This window comes from Nannospalax galili, unplaced genomic scaffold (assembly GCF_000622305.1).
Source record: "Nannospalax galili isolate Female #2095 unplaced genomic scaffold, S.galili_v1.0 scaffold1519, whole genome shotgun sequence".
Classification (NCBI taxonomy): Eukaryota; Metazoa; Chordata; class Mammalia; order Rodentia; family Spalacidae; genus Nannospalax; species Nannospalax galili.
In genome coordinates, this window is record NW_008342631.1 from 865,458 (window position 1) to 880,171 (window position 14,714).

At 38.6% G+C, this 14,714-nt stretch overlaps 1 pseudogene; it reads left to right on the forward strand.

The window, feature by feature from the left end:
- The first annotated feature begins 13,291 nt into the window (after positions 1-13,291).
- Positions 13,292-14,096, forward strand: LOC103738628 (annotated as a pseudogene).
- The last annotated feature ends 618 nt before the right edge of the window (positions 14,097-14,714 follow it).

Consider the following 14,714-nt stretch of genomic DNA (forward strand, 5'->3'; position numbering starts at 1 on the left):
ATCGACCAGTATCCCCAAAGTGATTAATCCTTATTATGAGGCTGTAGTGGCTTTAGTCCAACAATTACATACTGAATCATGTTAGTACTTTGGAGCTGAGCCTGCTCAAATAAATATTCCTTACACTAAGGTGCAATTGCTATGGTTGTTTCAAAGTGTAGGTTCATGGGCAATTGCATTTGCAAATTATATGGGTCAGATAGAGAATCATTATCCCAAGGATAAATTATTACAATTTGCTAATATGCATGAGTTGGTATTTCCAAAGATAGTTAAGGTTAGTCCCATTCCCCAGGCTGTGTTGGCATTTACTGATGGTTCTTCTAATGGACATGCAGCTTATGTGATTTATGGGCAAAGTTATTCTTTTCAAACTTCCCCTGCATCAGCACAGGTAGTAGAACTTCACACTGTAGCAGTGGTCTTCCGCTTATGGCCTCAACACTTTTCAATCTCTACACAGATAGTCATTATGTAGCTTGAGCTCTACAGGAAATTGAAACAGTGCCTTTTATTGAAACGGGGAATGTTCAAATTTGTTTGCTGTTAAGACAAGTGCAAAATAGTATTAAATCTAGAAAATATCCTTGCTATATAGGACATCTAAGGGTGCATAGCGGTCTTCCTGGACCATTACCTTTGGGGAATACCTTGGCAGATAAAACCACTCAGTTTATAGGATTAACTCAGGTAGAGCAAGCTACAAATTCTCATGTCATTCATCCCCAAAATAGTCAAAGTTTGAGAAAAAAATTCATATTACTAGAGAATCTGCAATACAAATTGTGCAACAATGTTCATCTTGTCCTCAAACACAAATTGTTCCTCATTATGGGGTTAATCCTAGAGGGCTGAAGCCTAACCAATTGTGACAAATAGACATTACTCATGTTGCGGATTTTGGCAGACAACAGTATGTACATGTTACAATAGATACATTTTCTGGCTTTATTATGGCTACTGCACAAACAGGGGAAGCCACAAAAAATGTTATAATTCATTGCTTAACTTGCTTTTCCATAGCTGGGTTGCCTAACGTTATAAAAACGGATAATGGCTCTGGCTACACCAGTCAGGGGTTCCAGCTTTTCTGCTTGCAATTGGGCATTGAGCATAGAACTGGGATACTGTATAGAATTCAAGGAGAAGGTATAGTGGAAAGAGCTCATGGCGCTTTAAAAGCACAGTTACAAAGAATAAAAAAGGGGGAGTAATAGTCCTAGACACCAAGTAATCTCTTACATCATACTCTTTTCATTTTACATTTTTTGAATTTGGACAAAAATGACCATTCTGGGGCAGATAGAATGTGGCACCCTCAGTCACAGGATACCTATGCCCAAGTTAGGTGCAAGGATCCTTTAACTGGACAATGGAATGGCCCTGACACTGTATTGATTTGGAGACAAAGGCATGTTTGTGTTTTTCTGCAGGATGCAGATGGAGCCAGGTAGCTGCCAGAAAGGCTGGTGAGGTTCGCCGGATGAGCGCCAGAAAAAGAAATGGAAAAGAATGATGCAGTTACAAACGTGGCTAATGATGATGTTCCCACAAGTGATCTTGGCTGAATTATACTGGACTTATGTTCCTGATCCACCAATACTGCACCCTGTGATATGGAAAGAAAAAGAGATAGTAGTGACTGTGAATGGCTCTCAATTAATCACTTGGCCTGCTTTGAAACACCTGATGATGCAAGTGGTGACGAATTTTAATTATTCGGGATCTGGAAGTGGGTTGCCTATTTATTTTGTTAAAAATGATAAGTCCGGGTGTGTACAAGTAGATGACCATGTGCTTGTTGGATGGGGTGGATGCTGTACCAATGCCAAAGTGCTACTGCCAAGAGGTAATAGAGTAGAGGGAAAAATTTCTCCACAAGCATTTCCACCCTGTGGACATGAGTATAAGATCAGCAATAAAACCTTATTATGGAGGCAGTGCCTGGGAAAGACACCTTTGAGATATAATGTAACTGGTAGTGATAGGTTTATTTTGGATTGGTCATGGAATCAGCAGGGAGATACAGTGGAGAGCCCTCAGACAGAAGAGGATTGGAGTAAGGGTTTGGTAGCAGGATAGTGGTGGTCCGATTCTGAGTACCAGCAAACATACATTTGGAAATTAGCCACTGCCATGGACCACATAGAGGGCCAGAGATCTGGGTGTAATTGCACAGAAGGATTATCTGATTGTTCTAATTCAAAGACAAGGACAACGTCCAAGTACTCTTTGAAAGGCTCAGTTATGGCCTGTGTTAGTTTGCCTTTTGTACTATAGGGGATATTATTATTAGCATTAATAATACTGATAGGTGCTTAATATTAGATGCATTGGATATAACCTTACTAATTGTATTTCTGTATTGCCTAATGCAACTCAAGTTCTGATTCTTAGACAACCCTCTTTTGTTATGATTCCCATTAATGTATCAGGTCCTTGGTATAGCAAAAAAGGGTTGCAAGTGCTACTAGAAACAGAGAAGGCCTTAGAAATATCACAGAGAGCTGTGGGACTGATCGTTGCAGGGATTACTGCTTTAATTACCTTTTTGGCGTCTGCTACAACTGCTGCAGTGGCTCTTTTCCAAGGGGTGCAGACCACTACCTATGTTAATCAATTATCTGGAAATGTTACTTTAGCATTAGAAACACAAGAAGATATAGATAATAGGTTAGAACATAAGCTGAATGCCCTATATGAAATTGTCCAGTATGTAGGGGATGAAATTCAAGGATTAAAAATAAGAATTCATTTGTCCTATCATGCAAATTATGAGTGGATCTATGTAACCTCAAAAATATATAATAGTAGTGTATATGAATAGGACAAAGTCAAGGCACACCTGCATGGAATATGGCATCATGAAAACATATCTTCAGATTTGATCATGTTACATCAGGAAATTTTGAATCTCAGGAATGCTAAACCTCTTGATTTTGATGCAGTGAAAGCAGTGACATACTCTAAAAAGGCTGAGAGCCACCTTACCATCGTGGTCCTCTATCACTTCAATTGTGAGTGGTTTAGTGGGACTTGGCATGCTTTTCCTCCTATGTCTTTGTTTTCTTCCAGTGGCAGTAAAGTTATTTATGAAATCCTTGTGGCAAGTCAAGGCTATTGTGCATGATATGAGATTGCGCTCCCTCCCCTAATGGAGGCTGGTAGTCAAAGACGGGTAAGATCTTCTGGGAGAAAGTCAACCTAAGACAGGGTATAGCTGATGGAAGCTATGTGCCGATGACGGGTAAGGCTTTGCTCTAGCAGAAGACAATCTAAGACAGGCACGGTCCTTTTGTCCTGGATATAGCATAATCTGGGGTTATAAAAATAAAAAAGGGGGAGATGTTGGGACCTATTAGTATAAGCACAGCCATTTTGTACACTGAGCTGTGGCAGGATTGCTTGTTTACTTTATGATCTTTCACCTTGACTCAAGAGTTTGTGTGTTTTGCACACAAGTACCAAATTGCTCTGCCAAGTCAGGAGGAATGTGTTGATATTTTAGGGAAGATGGTAAAATGGTGGAATTCACAACAAATATTTGACTGTTCCTTGACCCTCAGGAAAAGGTAGGGAAAAGGAGCTGTTGATGCTAATTGAGCTAAGCAAACTGTGGCTATAAGAAGGCTGAGCTAAAATAAACCAGGGCTGCAGTCTCTACTGAGAGTCCTCCCAAGTATCTTTCTCTGTCTTTTGTTTTTCCTTCATCCTCACTCTCCCTTTCAGGTGCTGTTCGCCTTGGCCAGCTGGTACTGGCAAGAGGCCCAGTGGGTTGTGAGTCCTACAGCAAGAGGATGAAATTGATCATTAAGGACCTTGTGGGTCCCTGAACTCTGTTATACTCCTATAGCTAAGTGGGCTGATAATGTAGGATAGGCATAAAATGCCAGTCTATGTCCACTCACTCCTATGCCCACGTGCACATGATGCCCTGTGTACCATAGGAATGGTGTCAGGTGAGCAGAGCTCTTAGGTGAGATCTTATGAAGTACTTACAGATTATTAAGAAAATTTGGATGTTGGGTGCAATGAAGGCCATGGTGTGTGTGTAGGTCAAGTAGCCGATAAAGGAGGATTGATTTCCCCAGGAGAAGTGGGGACCTGGGAAGTTCCAGCAAGCGCCCACATCTAGGCAGAAAAGGAGTTATTCTTACAAAGGAGTGAGTCATGATAGGAAAGAAATGGGGGAAACCAAAACCAGTGCATAGAAGGGTTTAAATTCTGGGCAATATTGTTGTAGAGCCAAGGCTGTTTCATTTTCTCAGTACTAGCTGAACTCTTTGTGGTCCTTTAGGACTCTGTCATTTGTTGGAATGGGAGGAATTTGAGGAGCTTTCTAAGAATGGTATGTTCTTTCCAGGGCCATAGTTCAGCACAAGCCAATTTTCAGAGTTGATTGAATTGAGTTTCTCTGTTTGTGCCTGTCTATGAATTTGGATGCCGGACGTCAACATTGTGTGATTCCATATGTCACTTTCCTCCCCTCAGAGTTGATTGAATTGAGTTTCTCTGTTTGTGCCTGTCTATGAATTCAGGTGTATGTGAAGCTGTACACATGTATTTGGATGCCGGACGTCAACATTGTGTGATTCCATATGTCACTTTCCTCCCCTATTTTGAATTTAGAATTTGTATTCATTACTCTTACGGATGTGTGAGTATATCATGTGTGTAGAGGGGCTTACATTTGCCATGACTAATGTGTGGAAGCTTGAGAATAACTATGTGGAGTCTGTTCTCTCCTTCCAACTTATATGGGTTTTGTGGGTTGCACTGAATTTTCCAGGCTTGCCAGGCAAGTGCTTTTATCCACTGAGCCATCTTGATGCCCCCCCTTCTTTATTGAGTAGGGTCTCTCACTGAATAAGGAGTTCTCCAATTCCCTTAGATCAGCAGCCCAGCATGCACCAGACATCCAGTAGTGTCCACTGCCTCACCACTGGGATTAGAGGCATGTGCACTGTGACCAGCAGTGTATGAGTACCTCCTTTCTCCACATCCTCACCAGGGTTCAGTGTCTTTTGTTTTCTTCATCTCCGCCAGTCTGATTGGGGTAAGATGAAATCTTCAATTGATTTTGATTTACATTTCTCTAATTACTAAGAATGTTTAGCACTTTTCAGGGTGTTTCTTAGCCATTTTTATTTCTTCCTTTGAGAACATTCTGTTCAAGTTTTTCACTCATGTTTTTATTGGGTCATTTTTTGTTTGTTTATTTCTTTGTCGAGTTCTTTGTATATTGTGGATATTAATCCTTGTTGGATATGTAGCAAGCTAAATTTTCTCCCACTAAGTGGCTATCCTCTTTACTTCTTTGGTTCTTTCTTTTGATGTACAGCTTTTTAGTTTAATGAGGTCCAACTTATTGATTGTTGACCTTAGTGCCTGAGCAACTGATGTCCGAATTAGAAACTCCTATCCTACCCCTATATCTTGTAGGATACTACTTATGTTTTCTTCTAGCAGTATCAGAGTTTCAGGTTTCATATTGAGGTCTTTGATCCATTTGGGTTAACTTTTGTGTAGGGTGAAAGATAAGGGTCCAATTTGATTTTTCTACAGATGGAGATCCAATTTTGCCAACATCATTTGCTGAAGATGCTGTTTTTCCTCTACTGTGTGTTCTTGGCTCCTTTGTCAAATACCAGGTGGCTGAAATTTTATGCACCCATATATGGGTTTTCTGTTAGGTTCCATTGATTTTTGTGTCTGTTTTTGTGCCAGTACCATGGTGTTTTTATGATTATAGCTTTGCAATATAGTTTGAGATCTGGTATGGTGATTCCCCCAGCATTGCCTTTTTGTTCAATATTGCATTGGCTTTCCAGTTTATTTTGTGATTCCACATAAATTTTAGGGTTTTCCTAATTCTGTGAAAAATGTCATGGGGATTTCAATAGATATTACATTGAATCTATAGATTGCTTTTGATAAGATCATCATTTTGTAGTATAAATTCTACCAGTCCATGAGTATGGTAGGGTTTTCCATCTTGTGTCTTTATCTTTTTTTAAAGGCTAAAATTTTCATTGTGGAGAGCTTTAATGTCTTTGGTTAACTTTAATTCTAGGTATTATGAATTATTATTATTATTATTAATCACTGAGGCTGTTGTGAATGGGAGGGTTTCCATGAATTCTTTTTCCTATTGCTTTTTATTGGTATATAGAAAAGCTACTGATTTTTGTGCATTGATTTTGTAACCTGCCACTTTGGTGAATGTATTGAACATTTCTAGGAGTTTTCTGGTGGAATTTTTGGGATCTCTTAAGTATAGTATCGTATTGTCTTCAAATAGTGATAGTTTGACCTCTTCTTTTCCAATTAGTATGCCTTTAACTTCCTTCTCTTGTCTTTTTGCTCTAGCAAGACTGCCAAGTACTATGTTGAAAAGCAGTAGAGATAGTGGACAGACTTGTCTGGTTCCTGATTTTAATGGGAATGCTTCCACTTTTTCTCCATTTAGAATGATGTTGGCTGTAGGTTTGTTATATATAGTTTAATTATGTTGAAGTACGTTCCCTCCACTCCAATTACCTCTAAGACTTTTAACATGAATGCATGTTGAATTTTGTCAAAGGCTTTTTTTGCATCTAATCAGATGACCATGCAACTTGTCTTTAAGTGCGTTTATATGATTTATTACATTTATTGACGTGTATATTGAAGCATTCCTATATCTCTGAAATAAACTCCACTTGATCATGGTGGTCTTTTTGACATTTGTGTATATGCAGTTTTTTAGTATTTTGTTGAGAATTTTTACATCTATGTTTATTAATGATATGGGCCTATAGTTTTCGGCTTTTGTTAGGTTTTTCCTTGGTTTTGGAAAGTCAAGAACAAACCAAAATGAAACCTAGCAGATGAGAAGAAATAACAAAAGTTAGATCATAAATTAATGAAATAGAAACAAAGAAAACAATTTGAAGGATCAATGAAACTAAGATCCCACACATGTCTACTCTGGAGTAAGTCTGTGGATTTCTCTGAGGGTGCAGCAGCATCTGGGACTGGAAGAGAGGGAGCCATGTCCTCACAGTATCATGATGAACAGGCCCAGGCAGGGGAGGGAGCTTTGTCAGATGGCTTCACATATCAACTTGACACATGGGAAGAGGGTCCCTCAACTGGAGAATTTCATTAATGAACTGACCTGGGGCATTTCTATGGGTATGTTTTCTTGATTGTTGAGTGATGGGGATGGCCTAGACCACTCTGGGTGGTGCCACTACAGGCAGGTGATGCTGGGTTGTATAAAGAAACAGGCTGAGCACAGGCCAGGCAAGCAAGCCAGCATTTACATTTATATACTTTAAGAATATTCTATAGTGCTAGGTTTCTACATGAATTTTTGGGTTGTTTCGTTTTTGTTTTTTGAGACAGGGTCACCCTGTAGCCCCAGGTGGCCAGAAGTTACTGTGTAGACCAGGCTGGCTACATTCTCACCCTCTGACTGCTGCAGTTAAGGATTTCACCACCATGCCTGGCTATATGAGTTTTCTAAAGGATTAAGTGGTAGTCATCCCTCCCCATACACTTCCTTTGTGCTGCCCTCCCATTCCCCACCACTTTAGCCCTTCCTATTCCATTATTCCCCTTTCTTATGGACATTTACTAGTGTCCTGGTGTCCATGGATTTTCCAGTTGAAACATCAATATCTAAGCATTCACTTATGAGAGAACGTGGGGCATTTGTCTTTCTAGGTTTTGGTTAACACACTCACAATGATTGTATGCAGTTCCATCCATTTAACTGTGTGTTTCCTTTTTTTTCCTTAAGCACTCAATAATATTCCATGTGTAATGGTCCATGATTTCATTGTCTTCTCATCAATTGATTTCTATCTAGTTTGCTTCCATTTCCTGGCTATTGTGACTAGAGCAGCAATGAACATGATTGAACAGGTACCTCTGTAGTAGGATATAGAGTCCTTTAGGCATATTCCCAAGAGTGATATGATTGGGTCATGTGGGAGATGTAGCTTCATCTTTTTGAGGAATATCCACAGTGATTTCTGTGGTGGCTGCACAAGTGTTTACACTCTCACCAACAGTGAATAAGTGTTTCTCTTTTCCTACCTCCTTGCCACCATTTCTTATCATTTTTGTTTTGGATCTTAGCCATTTTGACAAGGGTAAAATGAGATGTCAAAGTTGTTTTAATTTGCATTTACCTGATAGTTAAAGATGTCAAAGAATTTTTAAATATTTCTCAGCCACTTGTGTTTCATCTTTTGAAAATACCTGTTTATTTTTTTACTCCAAATTTGGAGGGTTTTTTGTTTAGTTTTTTAAAAATTCTTTATGTGTTCTAGATATGAACCCTCTGCAGACATATAGCTGATCAAGATTTTCTCCCATTTTGGAGATTGCCTCTTCACTTGAATGATGGTGTCTTTTGCCATATAGAAAGCTTTTTTGTTTCATCAAGTTCCATTTGTCAATTGTGTACTTAGTGCCTGTGCTATAGTAATCTTGTTCAGAAGGTCCTTTCCTGTGTCTGTTAGTTCTGGTGTATTCTCTACTTCTCTTCTATAAGAATCAGGGTATCAGGTCTTATGTTGAAGTCTTTGATCCATCTGGAGTTAGGTTTGTGCATGGTGAGAGATAGGGATCTAGTTTCATTCTTCTGTATGTAGCAATTCAGTTTGATCAGCACCATTTCTTGAACATGCTATCTTTTCTCCAGTGAGTGTCTTGGACCCCTTTGTCAAAACTCAAGTTGTTGTAATTATGTGGAACCAAACCTGGTTCCTCATTTTTATACCACTGATCAGTGTGTCTGTTTTGATGCTAGTGCCATCTGTTTTTATTACTATAGCTCTGTAGTATAATTTGAGATCAAGGATGATAATCTCCCTAGATTTCTTTTATTGTTCAGGACTGTTTTCTCTGTTCTGTGTGGTTTTGTTTTGTTTTGTTTTTTAGTTTTTGTGGTTCCCAATGAAATTTGAGATTATTTTTTCAATTTCTGTGAAGAATTGTATTGGAATTTTAATTGGGATTGCATAGGGTCAGTAGATTGGTTGTAGGACGGGCTGAACAAGTGTCTTCCCTATGGTAGCTTTGTCTGTTTTGTGTTAGAAGTCACCAGAACCACAGAAGGATACAAATAGGGGCTCAAAGCACATGTCAGAAGAATGGCCAGAAAGAAGGGAAAATAATCTAAGAGCCTGAGGAAGGGATGAATTGTTTCATACATATTTCTTCTAAATTCATATTTTCTAATGAAGGGAGTAAAGAAGCTTGTAACACTTAAAAGTAAACTGAGGAGGCTGGAGAGATGGCTCAGCAGTTCACAGCACTTGCTGCTCATTTGAGAACCAGAGTTCAGTTTCCAGCAGTCGTGTCTGGGGCTCACAACTGCTTGTGACTCTAGTTCCAGAGAATCTGACATCCTCTTCTGGCCTCTGAGGGAACTAAATATGCATGGCATTCACTCAGAGCCAGGAACATACAAATAAAGAAAAATAAAGTTCTTTGCTAAAAGTAAACCTAAAACAAGGTTCACAGTACCCCCCCCATAAACATTACATGTACATATTAACAGTAACAAATACTGAAGATGCTCACTCTCTGGCTTTGAAAATCCCCAGTAGTTGCTCAGGAACATTTATAGGTGGCACTTTTATGGCCAATTACACATGCTAAGGGGGTTTTCCATGACACGGCTTCCTTTCTGTCAGCCATCTATATTTATAAAGGATATGGGCCTAAAGTTTTCTGGGGTTTTTTTGTTTTGTTTTTTTGTTTTTCTTGCTTTTTGTCTTTTTGAGACAGGATCTCCCTGTAGCCCCAGATGTCTTGGAACTCACTATGTAGAGCAGGCTGGCCTCAAACTCACAAAGTTCCATTTTGCCTCTCAGGTGCTGGGATTAAAGGCGTGCACCACCACCCTTGGCTAAAGTTTTCTGTTTTTGTTATGCCTTTCCTTGGTTTTGGGAAATCAAGAATAAACCAAAACCAAACCTAGCAGATGACAGGTCCTGTAAGTAACCCCTCACCCATTCTTCTGTAAGTTAATGCAGTAAATTTACTAAACTAGACTTTGGTAGAATCATTTCTTTTGAGTATCATTGCTGTCTGTGGTATGAATAAACATGGTACCATCTGCTCATGAAAAGGTCTGAGGTTTAAATTTATACAAATTTTGAGTCCTTCCCCCAGGTCAGGATACAGAGGCTACAAGATCCATCACAGGTCCCAATTACGTATAGTGCCAATGAAAAAGGCAGGTGTAGGTGTGACAGATCTCTCAGTTTTGTGGAAGGAATTTTTCTCAACTCTAAGGCATGGCATCCCATTTAGAACAGAGGATTTCTGCCTCATGAGTGAAATCCAATTTCATTTTGGAGCCTCCTATTCAGTGTCTGGATGTTGAGCTGGACTGACTGGAGGTGATGTTCACAAAGGCACTAGCTTTGTTTTGGTCTTGTGGAGAAGTCTTCTGGGGAAGTGAAAGCCTGGCAAACTGATTTTCTCAGATGTGAGTCCATGAGTTACATAGTGCTGCAGTTCATGTCATTTTTTTAAGACTGAAATTGAGGATTCTAACTTGTTTTAAAAGTGGTTATTTTAAGCCGGGCATGGTGGCACATGCCTTTAGTTCCAGCACAGAGGAGGCAGAGGCAGTTAGATTTCTGTGAGTTCAAGGCCAGCCTGATCTACATAGCATTCCAGGTCAGCTGGGCTACAGGGAGACCCTATTTCAAAGAGACCTAAATAAATAAATAAATAAATAAATAAATAAATAAATAAATAAAACAAGTAAATAGTGGTTATCTTATAGGACACCATTGGATGATGATAAAAATTAGTTTGAAGATGTTTGTGTACTATGTCCCAGGTCAGTAAGAGTCAGGGTGCAAATTCTGATGGCCTGATTTTTTTTGAAGTTTTAAAATATTGTTGAGTGTATAATGTGTCTGTATATGAGTGTGTGCATATCACGATTGTCAGGGGAACAACTCTTTGTTTGCTGTTCTCCATTTTGGCCATTTTTTGCATTCTAGGCATCAAATTTAGGTCATCAAGCTTCTGTGGCATGCCCTTTACCTACTGAGCCAGCTCCCTGAACTCCATGAGCTGATCTGTAAAGTGTGGTGATTAATTTTGGCCCTTCATCTCTGTGAGTTTTCAATAGATTAATAGACTTTCAAAATGAGAACCATTCAGAACATTCCACAGAGTTTGTATAAATCATTTTTACTAGGTGATTTATCGTTTTTGTTCATGAAATCTGTGCCAAATGTTAAATTTCCTCCCATCATCAAAATTTAAACATTGCTGGCAGTAATTTCTAAGGACAAGCAGGCTCTTGCATACTAATTCTCCTCTGTTCTTGTCATCAGGTGGTTGGACTTTCTGAAGATAGGAAGTAGACATGCACTGTAGAAAGGGAATTGAGGCAGAGCAGCGGCACATCCTATGCCCTGTGCTCAGTAGTGAGAGGAGTGTCCCTCCAGTGCTCTGTCCTTTCAGAACCACTCAAAGCTTGTATTAGAACTTCTGTGTCATTGAACAATATGTGTGCATAGCACAGGATTCTATGAGCATATTATCAATTGAGTCTATGGAACGTTTAGGATTCTGTGACATTTGAGGATGTTGCTGTGAACTTCACCCAGGAAGAGTGGGCTTTGCTGGATTCTTCTCAGAAGAATCTCTACAGAGATGTGATGCTGGAGACCTGCAGGAACTTCACTTTTTTTTCAGTCTTTTTGAGACAGGGTCTCCCTGTAGTCCCAGCTGACCTGGAACTCACTATGTAGACCAGGCCGGCCTCGAACTCACAGACATCCACGTGCCTCTGCTTCCCAAGTGCTGGGATTAAAGGTGTGTGCCACCATGCCTGGCATGGAACTTCACTTTTATAGGTAAGAATATCATCTCCCCTTCCCTTATATTAAGGAAGAAGCATTTCTTGGAATTGATGCTCTTCTGTAATTTGGAGTATTTAAAGAGAACAATACGGTGTATAAATCAGGCATGTTTCATATACACTAAAGCTAGAAACTAAGGTTTCAGTAATTTCTAATTTATCAAAATTTTCTTCAACTCCATTTTAGGAAATAATTGTGAAGATGAGACTATTAAAGACCATTATAAAGGTTCTGGAAAAAGTCTAAGGTAATTTGAAATCAGTAGAAGGAAATTTTCTTTGAAGTAATTTTTAAAAGATTTATATTTTTTTAAATGTATGTGTATGTGTGTGTGTGTGTGTGTGTGTGCATCAGTTTTCGCAAATGTGTATGCACGTGCACAAGGAGGTCCCAAGTTGTTGAACGCATGGAGCTGGAATTACAACAGATTGTGAGCTACCTGACTTGGGTGCTAGTAACCAAACTCTGGTTCTCTGAAAGAGTAGCAACTGTGCTTACCAGGTGAGCCATCTCTCCAGGCTCCTATTAAAGATATTTTATTTATTATTTTTTTAACTTTATGTGTATCAGTATATTGTCTGAACATGTGTAAGTCTACCCATGTTATGCAATGCCCCAGGAAGTCAGAAGATGGTTCAGACCCCCTAGAACTGGGATTATGAATGTCCGTTAGCCACCATGTAGGTGCTGGGAATTGAACCTGGGTCCTCTGCAAGGTCAGAGCCACTGAGCACTCTCTCCAGCCTCATTTAAGGTGATTAAATGTGAGCATCTATGAATAAACAAACAATTAGCACAATTTATGTTTTTATATCATTAGAAAATGTAACATGTACTTCAAATTAAGAATTCTATTCGGTGTTTGCAGGGCACCTCACATACAAACAGTATTAGGAATTCAACATTAACAAATGTCACTATTTTATCATTGTTCTGTGGGACTATTGTAGAATTATCAATCTATTTAGCTTCCAACCATTTAGATATGTCTGAAGACAATTGACCGAAATTTGGGAACAGTATATGACCTGCACTTTGTAATAAATCCACTTTTACTAATATATTTGTTGTTTTTACAGAAGTTTCATATTTGAGACACCCAGTGAGCAGAAAGAAGATCTTCAGGATGAGGAAACTTTCATATGCATAGCAGATGCTGATATGAGCATGAAAATTTCTAGTGACCTAACACCATGTGAAGTCTGTGGGAAGGTTTCCATGTGTCAATCACCCTGTAATAACCATCCTACCTCTCACTCTCAATACAAACTATGTCAGCATGAGGAGTATGGAAACAAGCCTCAGAACTCTAACACTCTCACAAGCTGTCAAAGACATATGAGAACTCAAACTGCGAATGATCCTTTTGAATGTAAGACATGTTTAAATATTTCTGATATCCAATGATTATTGGTAAGAGATCAGGAAACAACCCATGCAAAAAAAAAGTCCATCAATACAAAGAATATAGGAAGGCCTCTGCTGATGGCAGTTCACTTCACACATCTGGAGCAATTCAAACTATAAGAAAGCATTATCAGTATAATATATGTGGAAAACAGCTGAGTTCTTCAACTTCTCTTCAAGAACATGAAAGAATTCATAGTGATGAAAAACCCTATGCATGTAAACTATGTGGTAAGGCCTTTTGATATCACAATTATCTTCAGCTACATGAAAAAATTCATACTGGAGAGAAACCCTATGCATGTAAACAATGTGGGAAAGCCTTTAGATGGCACAGTTATCTTCAATTACATGAAAAAAATCATACGGGAGAAAACCCATATAAATGTAAACAATGTGGTAAGGCCTTTATAAAATCAGTTATCTTCAAAGACATGAAAAGATGCATACTGGAGAGAAACCCTATGCATATAAACAATGTGGTAAAGCCTTTCAATCTCACAGTTATCTTCAGTTACATGCAAAAGTTCATATGGGAGAAAAACCATATGAATGTAAACAGTGTGGTAAGGCCTTCATAAAAAACAGTTATCTTCAAATACATGCAAAAACACATACTGAAGAAAAACCCTATGTGTGTAAACAATGTGGAAAAGCCTTCAGACAGTGCACATATCTTCAAAGACATGAAAAAATTCATACTGGAAAAAAACATACGAATGTAAGCAATGTGGTAAAGCCTTTGTAATCAGCAATAATCTTCAAAGACATTAAAAAATTCATGCTAGACAAACCATGTGAATGTGAAAAGTATGAAAAAGACTTTAGATGCCATAGTGATTTATCTTTCCATTAAATAATTCCTATCTTAGGAAAACTATGAATGTAAACAGTATGGTAAATAAAGCCTTTAGATCTCACAATTATCTTTATTCACTCGAAAAATTCATATTGGACCAAACCCCAATGAATGGAGCTATGTGGTAAATCCTACATATGGTACATTTATCTTAAATTACATGAAAGAACTCTTATCAATGCAAGCAACAAGGTTAGATTTAGATGTATGATTTATTTAGATTTATTTAGAGTTCATGTTTCTTACAATGACAAGAGGAAATTGTGGCAAAGAACCCTGTGAATGTGACAAAGCCTGTAGTTGTCAAAACTAATTATACAATAGAGCAGTTTCAAACCACACTACTCTTTCACTGTTAACTCATGGGAGAAACTTGCTAAAGATGTAAGTAAAATCTTAGTGTTGTTAATGTTTCATATGTGAGTTTACTTCAGTTATAGATAATAACTCACTCTCAAACCTCCAAGAATGTAAAGAACATAGGCAGGGATAGAGCTTTCTCAGTTCCCAACAGCAACAGTGTTGTATGAGCTTTTTCCTGAGGAGGCCTGAGCAAATGT